The following is an 8,941-nucleotide window of genomic DNA, read 5'->3' as shown; positions in this document are numbered from 1 at the left end:
GTGATGGTGTGTGTGTGTGGTGGGTGATCGTGTGTTGTCCAATTAGGGCTGAGCCGCTGGAGCATTGTTTATTAAGTTAATGATTATACAGTTGGATTTTCTCTAACGCTCTGGTGCCTCTTCGAACAGAACATGGTTAACCAGCGTCTGTACTGGGTGGACTCTAAGATGCACACCCTCTCCAGCATCGCGGGTAAACGGAGAAGACGACACACACTCATCGTACAACGAGGACAAGCTTGGCTTCACCCCCTCTCTGTCGCGTCTTCGAGGTAAATGGTGATAGAATGTTAAGGTCTCCCTAACGGGAGTTCCATCTGGAGTATAGTTATGGACAGGTCTAGAGGAACTGTAGGACGGGAGAAGGGGGACTTAACTGAACCAAGTATGAGTCCCAGTCCATGGAGGCAATGGTTCAAATCTACCGCAGAACTCTCTAGTCCCTGGTCATGGCACCCAGGTCTTCCCCTCACCCTGGCTGTGGCCCAGAACCACCTCTAGGTCCCTGGTCGAGCACCATCGGTCTTCCCCCTCTACCCTGGCTGGTGCCCAGAACCACCTCTAGGTCCTGGGTCGGCGAGCACCATGGTCTTCCCCCTCCAGCCCACCACACCACAAACCTGGCTGTGGTGACTGTTAATTAAAGGGGCTTGGGCAGAGTCTTCCAGGGATTCAGAGTCTTATACACCAGCGGCTGGTTAATGATTCAGCCATGCAGCTAGCCAGCTTTAGCTGTATTACAGAAATCCATCCATGTAGCTGGCTGAATGGAGACCAAAACTGATCTTACAGTATCCAGAGGCCATAGGAGGTTAATAAGCCCCATATCTGAAACTGTTGGTTTCCCCCATTTAAATTGAACGATACATGAAGTCTTTGTTTTGTGATGGATTTGTAAGTACGCTATTTACTGACTATGATATGCACTGGACTATGTACAGTTGGGTTAACTTTGTAAGTACCTGTATGTACTAACTATGGACTGTTTGGTTCAACTTTAATACTGTTAGAGATTGAGAGAATGTACTGAGCTTTAGTATGAGAACCAAGCTTGTTAATACACTTCTCAACAAGACAGTGTAAAGTACCTGTGTATCAATAGAAAGGCTCAGAAACTGACTCGATTGTGAGATGGACAGTTCTTTTCCTTGTTTAAGTCATGTAATTCCTCTATTAGAGTACTGTAATTTAGATCTGTTTCATAACTAAGCTATATGTATCTGCGTGTGTGGGTTAAACTTGAAGATGAACATTTTTTGTTTTTGTATCTGAACACTTTAACTGAAAAAGTCAAGACTCGTACTGTTAACTTGTCACTTGTATGCGACAGTGGTGTGAAATATAAATAACTTCTGTTGTATTCAAAGGTAAACTGTAAAAACGGAACAGTGTACTGAAAGCTCAGAGTATGTAGACAACTAGATTGTCATTAGAAAAACCTTTAAATCTTTGCCAACTCACCCTGCAGGTTGTCACATTTGTACATAACCTATGGACTGTGCTGTTTGCATGTTAACCTTGATGTATTATCCGACGTCCTAGCTTAGCCGTTACCATCTGTCCTAAGCACTTCATGGCAACTCCTCAGCTTGGGTTGAAAATCTCTAACAGTACCTGCTACGCACTCCCACAGATGGAACTCCAGTAGTGGCTGACTCCCACATAGGACATTGTTCTAATCGTTTGTACAGATCAGTACTGTCTTTGGTGTAGCTGACTATGACCAGTGGTTTGACACTCCTGCTTCTACCGAACCACTAGTTGTTCTAGTGTGACTGACGTATGACTTGTCTGCCACGCAGTCCATACCTTCTGTCTATTGAAGTACTAGCCGATTGTCACTAACTATGGACGACGTTAGCAGTTAAAACTTATTCTGTAAGTTACTGTATGGGACTGTTGGTTAACTTGTAACGTACTGTAGGCGTGTACTGACTCATGGACTGTTGGTTAACTTGTCAAGTAAACTGTATGGACTGTTTGAGTTAACTCTTGTAATATCTGATTGTATGTATTGGTCGCCGACGTGTACGCTGGACAGATGAGGGTCCCACAGTTGTAACGCAGCCTGAGGATCAGCACCACAGTGTTGTTTTACACTTGTGTACTCTGAAACTGACGGACAGTTGTTGGTAACTTGCAGACCGCAAGTACATGTTTATGTACTATCTCGTACTGTGAGCCAGTTGCGATTACACTATTAAGACTGTACATCGTCACGACTATGTATACAGCCAGTTCTATGACGTCTCTATCCTCGAACATATCGAGGTTAGTCCCTGTATGTACTTGTCCGCTGAACGCATAGTGGACGGAGCTGATTTGGTGGCACCACTTGCTGACCGTTGGCACAGGCGGAGACGTCTTGAACCTAGTTTTCTTCCCTGTCTCTCTTTTTCTGTGGTTTCTCTTCCCAGTCTTTGTTCACTATGCGAGAAAATGTCTTCTTACCTGACAATGTGGAGGCATGGCACTGGAGAGGCGGTCAGGAAGAGAGCGCCAACCGCCTGACAGGAAATGACATCACTGTACTGCGGGGATGGAAGGAACCTGAGGACCTGATGCGACCCAGAGGGGGAGTGAGGACGAAGTCGTGAGGAAGGGGATGGAGGTAATACATCGACAAACTCTCAGGCAGCCCATCGGGTGTGATGGAGGCGATGAAATAAGGTGATGAGGAGGAACGGATGGAGGAGAAGGGGTGATGGAGGGAGGAAGGGCATGGAGGCTGGAAGGGGATGGAGGAGTCAAGGGGATGGAGGTGAATGAAGTATGGCGTAACGCATCCACGTTTTTAAAAACCAAACAAATCTCTATATGAATAACTTGTAAAATAACTTTAAAAAGCTGAATCAGGTGGTCTAACACTCACTCTCTCTCCCCCTTCTCTCTCTCTCTTATAGGAAAGAACTGGTGCCACAGAGAAAACCTTTGTTGAAATGGAGGTTGTGAGTTCCTAATGTCTGCCTGCTCCCCAGATCAACAACACTGTGTGTGTGTGTGTGTGTGTGTGTGTGTGTGTGTGTCCATTAGGGCTGAGCCTCACCGCTCTTGCAGTCCATCTCATCGCTCAGATCCTTGCAGTCAAACTGGTGGTCACACTGACGGCTACCATGGACACAGGAGCCATCGTTACACTGAAACTCATCTGGCTGGCAAGTGGGCCGACCTACCGAGAGAGAGAGAGGTTAGATAAACAATACAACAAGACAGATGGACAGAAAAAGAGCGATTGGGATTTTCTCTTAAGAGTCCCTTAGTTTAGTATCTGTTCATACAGTATATCTTGGAAGYTGAACATTTGTTTTTGTAAACACTTAACTAAATAAGCATATTTCTGTCTTTGGGAGAAAAAAAATGTTTCAGAGAGAAAGGACAGAAGCAGAGTAGAATATTGTCAAAAAACCTTCCACTCACTGCAGTTGGTTTCATCTGAATTATCCTGACAGTCCTTGCCTCCATCGCAGCTCCAACTCCTYTGGATACACTCCCCACTCCCACAGTGGAARTCATGTGGCCCACAGGGCTTTGTTGTCGGTTTGGTGTCCCTCCCGCCACAGTTCTGGGGCCACTCGTCTGAACCGTCGGCACAATCGGCGTCGCCGTCGCAGGCCCAGAGACGCGGTACACACACAGTGTTGTTACACTGGAAGGCGTTGGGACCGCAGGTGACGGCGGGACAGGAAGTCTCGTCAGAACCATCGGAACAGTCGTTGTCCTTGTCGCACACGAAGGAGACGGCGATGCACTGACCGTTGGCACAGCGGAACTCGTCGTCCGTGCAGTTCTTTGCGGCTGGAGGGAGGAAGGGGGATGGAGGGATGAAGGGTTAGGAATATGGAAGGTTTGGGACTGGGTGATACAGTATTTGTACTCGTGTCTTTAGGATGTTATTATATCTATAAATAATATTATTGTCACTAAAAGAACGAGAGGTTTTTGTCTAAGGGTTCAATGGGCGCAGAGTAGACACAAGGACCATAGTCATGTGGTGATAGTACCAGTTAGTGATTAAAAACTGAAGTCTTAACACATCATCATGCACTAACTAAAGAGGTAATCAGAGATGAACAGAACAGTTTGTCCTCAGTATGGTGATGACTACAGTCTATCAGGCATGACGACGATAGAAGAGTTGGCTACAGCATATACACTATTGGACTAGACTAGTGAATGCAAATATGTAGGATTTTAATTTGAGKCAGTTTGCTTCAGAWGGAAAATAATCCTGCAGCAACKGGAAATGTGAATTATTACGTGGATTATAATTAATGGACATTTCTGTAGAGGTTGATACATTTTTCGTAAGGAAAAATCYAGTCAAATMTCAAAGTGAAGTACTTCATAAGCCTTCTTAAACTTCAAATACACTACAAATGTTAGATGTCCTGCATTGCAGGAAAGTTCTCCTGCAACAGAGTGATCAAATTAAGATCCTACATCCGTACTGTTATCTTACCACAGCTCTTCTCATCAGCTCCATTGTCACAGTCATCTTTGCCATCACAGTGCCACGTTCCGGAGATYCACTTGTTCAGTGGGCCTCCACAGCTGAACTCAGTGGGCAGGCAGGTCTTAGCCTCTGGAGACACAGAGAGACAGATAGAGACATTAGAGTCTGTGTGACACATCTTAGCAGCTATATCTTATCTGAAGAGGAGGAGGAGGACGACGAGAGGAGGAGGAGAAGAACAGAGGAAGGAGAGTATGAAAAGAAAGAGGAGAGAGAAGAAGAGTAAAAGAGGAGGAAGAGTCAGTTACTCACCACAGGCGGCTGGCAGCTCGTCAGTTCCGTCACCACAGTCATCACCTCCGTCACACACCCACCGGCTGGTGATACATTTCCCGTTGCCACACCTGAACTGACTTGTCCCACATGTATACGCAGCATCTAGGMGAAGAAAAACCCAGGATAACTGTAAATTATTGACAAACAGGACACACTTTTATCAATATATACTAGTGTGATTTAAAAAAAAAWAWAWAWAWTTATTTATTTAACTAGGCAAGTCAGTCAACCACAAATTCTTATTTACAATGACGGCCTAAAATATATAAGGTAGTACAAATATAATATACAAGGTAGACATTTTAACAGAGTGTATTTGATACTGACTCAGTGAGTTTTTACAATATAGGGCAATAATTCATTATACATATTTTCTGTCATGTGACACTAGTACCACATAACATTAGGCTCACGCAGAGGATAGAAAAGGTCTGTAGTAGTGACGGATGTTAACTAACATTTAACTAAGTAACTTCCCTCGGTTAGTTCATGTTCATCTGGCGGCCATTAAGATTGGGATTATATCTTGTTGTTGGTGAMAAGAACWCATRCTCTACAATGTTTTGTAMTGCCCCTKTGYGACCAGCAATTATGTGTGATAAGAGCTACAGTAGTGAGAGTCCAAAGATAAAGGAACAGGATATGACGTAAAAAGACTACAATATGGAGCATTTCTAAACAGAAAGTGAAGGTGTTTCCCATGGGAGAGACTTATCGCTTATCGTTCACACACTGGAGCTACTGTATCTCATGGTCTTTCAGCAGACAGTGAGAACTTGACGGCCATTTTGTTATGCACTCAAGACTTGCTTGGCAACTACTGTTTGTGCGTTTCTCATGTAAACTTTCAAATGAAGGAAATTAGTGCAGGACAAGATGTTGCCCAAACAGAACACACACAAGTGTCAACTCACACGCACACACCATTGGCCCATATATAAAGCATCCGGTAAGGGAAAGTTAAACAACTTATAGACCTACTGTACAGACTTGAGCAAGGAAATACATGTTTTTCTCACTTCTAGTTTCTGCCAGTAGGCCTATGAATGAATACCACGTAACTGTTTGACTAGTCTATTCAACAGTGAAACGAGATTTAACCTCAAAACGGCCCAGTTTATTTTGGGTTGCTGAGGTCACAACCTCGTTGAACTCATCTGACCAATCAAAGTGAAGATGTCTTCAACAAGGAAGTGAGAGCCATCAGGTAGAGCTAGCATGGAGCCTTCAATATTCTGCAAGGTCTCGGTCACTAAGTCAGTRTCTCCCTCCACTGTGCCTGAGGCAACAGAGTATGAGTCAGAGCCCAAGGCTGTCTCTTTAAGACAATGGAAGGGGGGAGGAGTCATAATCACACCACCAGCTGCTGATTGGCCCTCGAGGGACATTCCTCAAGATACTCATAACAAGAGCACTAGTGAGAGCAACAGGGGGAGGTGGGGCACAACCGGTCACAACACCAGGAATTTTCTGAACTCAAGCTGTCGGATGTTGACACTTGTAATAGTAACCGCGGCTACACAGGCATGACTCAAGTCGTAAAGTCGGTTGCTACACAGAGAGTTAGTGAAGTAGATTCAGAAGATAGAGGGTGCTTGCGCCATCTATTGGCATGTGACGTCACCAATGCTCACACCTTCCTGTAGAGATGTGGGACTATAATATCATAAGACGATCTTGTATTGAGAAATGTTGGCCTGACTTGATCAATTAGGGCTTTTCATGGGAAAAAACGACTGTTGAACCCTGCTGAACCATGATGATACCCAGGCACTGTAACCGCCAGGACTGTGTCTGTGTTTCCAGTGAACCCAACAAACACACACACACACACACACACACACACACACACACACACACACACACACACACACACACCAGATGTGGAGGTTCCAGGAATAGTTTCCCCCCATCCTATTCCAGCTGTTCTTGGAGAGAGTGGTGATACATTTACGAGGCCGGCCAACTGTTAGCTCGCCCTGAGACTTATACAGTCGCTCAAGTGAAAACGGAGACGTTACTTGGCCCCGACACGCACTCTGCCTCCTCTCCTTCCAAATGATCCCTCTGCTTCCCCTCCCCCTGTCTCTTTCGCTGACTCTCTCTCCTCTCATCTATTCCCCTATTTCTCTGTCTTGTTTTAATTTTCTCTCCTGCTAATCTTTCGTCACCATCATCTACAATGACAAGCATCTCAAGCTGCATACTGTGTCTCTCTCTACATTCTCTCTCTACACAGACGCTCAACCTCCAGCAGCATAGCCCACTGTACTCTCTCAACCAGGCATCTTGTGTACAGTATGTTAGACTGTACGTCACAACTATGTCTACCATTCTCTCTCTGGTCACAAATCTCCATTCCAAGCATACTGTACTGCACTCTCTCTTTGTAGCCTATACGAATTAGATAAACATTGCGGTAATAGAGCATGTATTCAACTTGGTCTACTAATTGAAATGCATGAGTGAGAGTTATTTTCCAGGATGTTGTAAGTCATTTTTATCTTTTAAAAGCCCAGCCCAGTGTGAATGGAAACTTTCTTTCCATTGACTTGCTTTGGATGTGAGACGTTATCAACCAGAGGCAAGTTTAAGCTTACGTTTGAACCAAAACCATCTGCTGAAAGGTTGGCCACGCCATAGCAATACATAGCCCTCTCTCCCAGTGTGGGTGTGTCGTGACGTCAGAGTGTATTTGTGTGCGTGTCGTGCATATCATTGATCGATAACAAGCCATGCACCTTGGCGTAGTAACCAAGCACAGAAGACGGAGGAAGTTGTTTGTGGTGTACACTGTTCAGGTACAGTTAATTATTATAAACAATCATAAAATAGAAGTTTGGTTCCTGTCTACTTAACTTCCTTATGGCCACTTAATGCAGTCCACCTACTGTCTGTACGGTTACGTATGTACAGTGACACCATATGGGCATTTTATTTGTCTTTGAGGTTGTGACTAAACTAAATCAAGATAACAAATATGGGGGATTTTCTCTGTCGCGTTCCTTGAGGAGAAATAGGTTGTATCTGTATGCATTGGTTTTCTTCACAATTACTCCAGAAAAGAATTGTCTTGGGGAATCGACTTCAGACAAAGTGAGTGGGGAAAATCTTGTTGTATTTCGAGTGGAACGTTACTTTAACAAATCTACACAGTTCTACCAGCAGGGTACTTTCCATTAGTTACAACAAATCACATTCAAACTAGCTCTGCATGCAGCCTGTAAACTATTGCACAATGATCTCAGATTCTAAGAACCAAAAAGCCATTAAGCAACCTTCCTTATTCACCAATCAGCACATTCTTAGGTGTCTGCCTGCCCGCCCGCCCGTCCGCATGTCTGTCTTGCAAATGGAATTACCGGCAAGTCACCTGATTCGCATTCTCCTTCCTATGCCTGACGCCACCCCCACACAATTTGACCCACGGGGGAGGAGAGGCAGAGACAAATAGACAGAGCGAGGCAGAGACAGACAGAGCGAGGCAGAGACAAATAGACAGAGCGAGGCAGAGACAAATAGACAGAGCGAGGCAGAGACAAATAGACAGAGCGAGGCAGATACAAATAGACAGAGCGAGGCAGAGACAAATAGACAGAGCGAGGCAGAGACTAGTGATGAGGAGGTTGACTTATAACCTGCAGTCCCAGCAGTTATATCCGCGGGGCGGACAGGTTCATGGTCATTAAATATTGGCGGATGTGTGTGGCAGGCAGGTTAAATAAAGAGAAACAATACCTTCAAAATATTCATCAATGTATAATTCTAGTGCAATTTCTATCAACAGGCTACATTGGGCTTCTTATTGTATTATTGTAGGCTCTCTGGCATTAGTGCAGAAGACTAAGCTTTAGGGCCTAGCTGCCCTCCAAATAGCCTACACAGCCAATCGCCAAATGCTTTCGGGAAACAGGCAGAAYAAGTTAAGGACATGGTTGAAATTTCATTCAATAAGACAAAAGCTGCAAAAGGAGAGTTGAAAATAAGGAGAAGGGAAGGCCTGAAAATAAATGTTTGGGAAAGATTTGGTGAAGTAGTGAAAGAGGAGGATAGCAGTGCTGCTATGTGATTGTGAGACACTATACAAATTTGACAGTCACAAGACGGGACTTAAAATAGGCCTATGTCAAGGGAACTGTAGCCTACTGTTCA

The 8,941-nt window shown here is 44.6% G+C and overlaps 1 pseudogene; it reads right to left on the bottom strand.

The window, feature by feature from the left end:
• The window catches only part of LOC112076014 (low-density lipoprotein receptor-like), a 12,883-nt pseudogene extending 6,706 nt beyond the window's left edge, over nucleotides 1-6,177 (bottom strand).
• Between the last annotated feature and the right edge of the window lie 2,764 nt (nucleotides 6,178-8,941).

This window comes from Salvelinus sp. IW2-2015, unplaced genomic scaffold (assembly GCF_002910315.2).
Source record: "Salvelinus sp. IW2-2015 unplaced genomic scaffold, ASM291031v2 Un_scaffold3517, whole genome shotgun sequence".
NCBI lineage: Eukaryota > Metazoa > Chordata > Actinopteri > Salmoniformes > Salmonidae > Salvelinus > Salvelinus sp. IW2-2015.
This window is presented reverse-complemented; position numbering and strand designations above follow the sequence as displayed.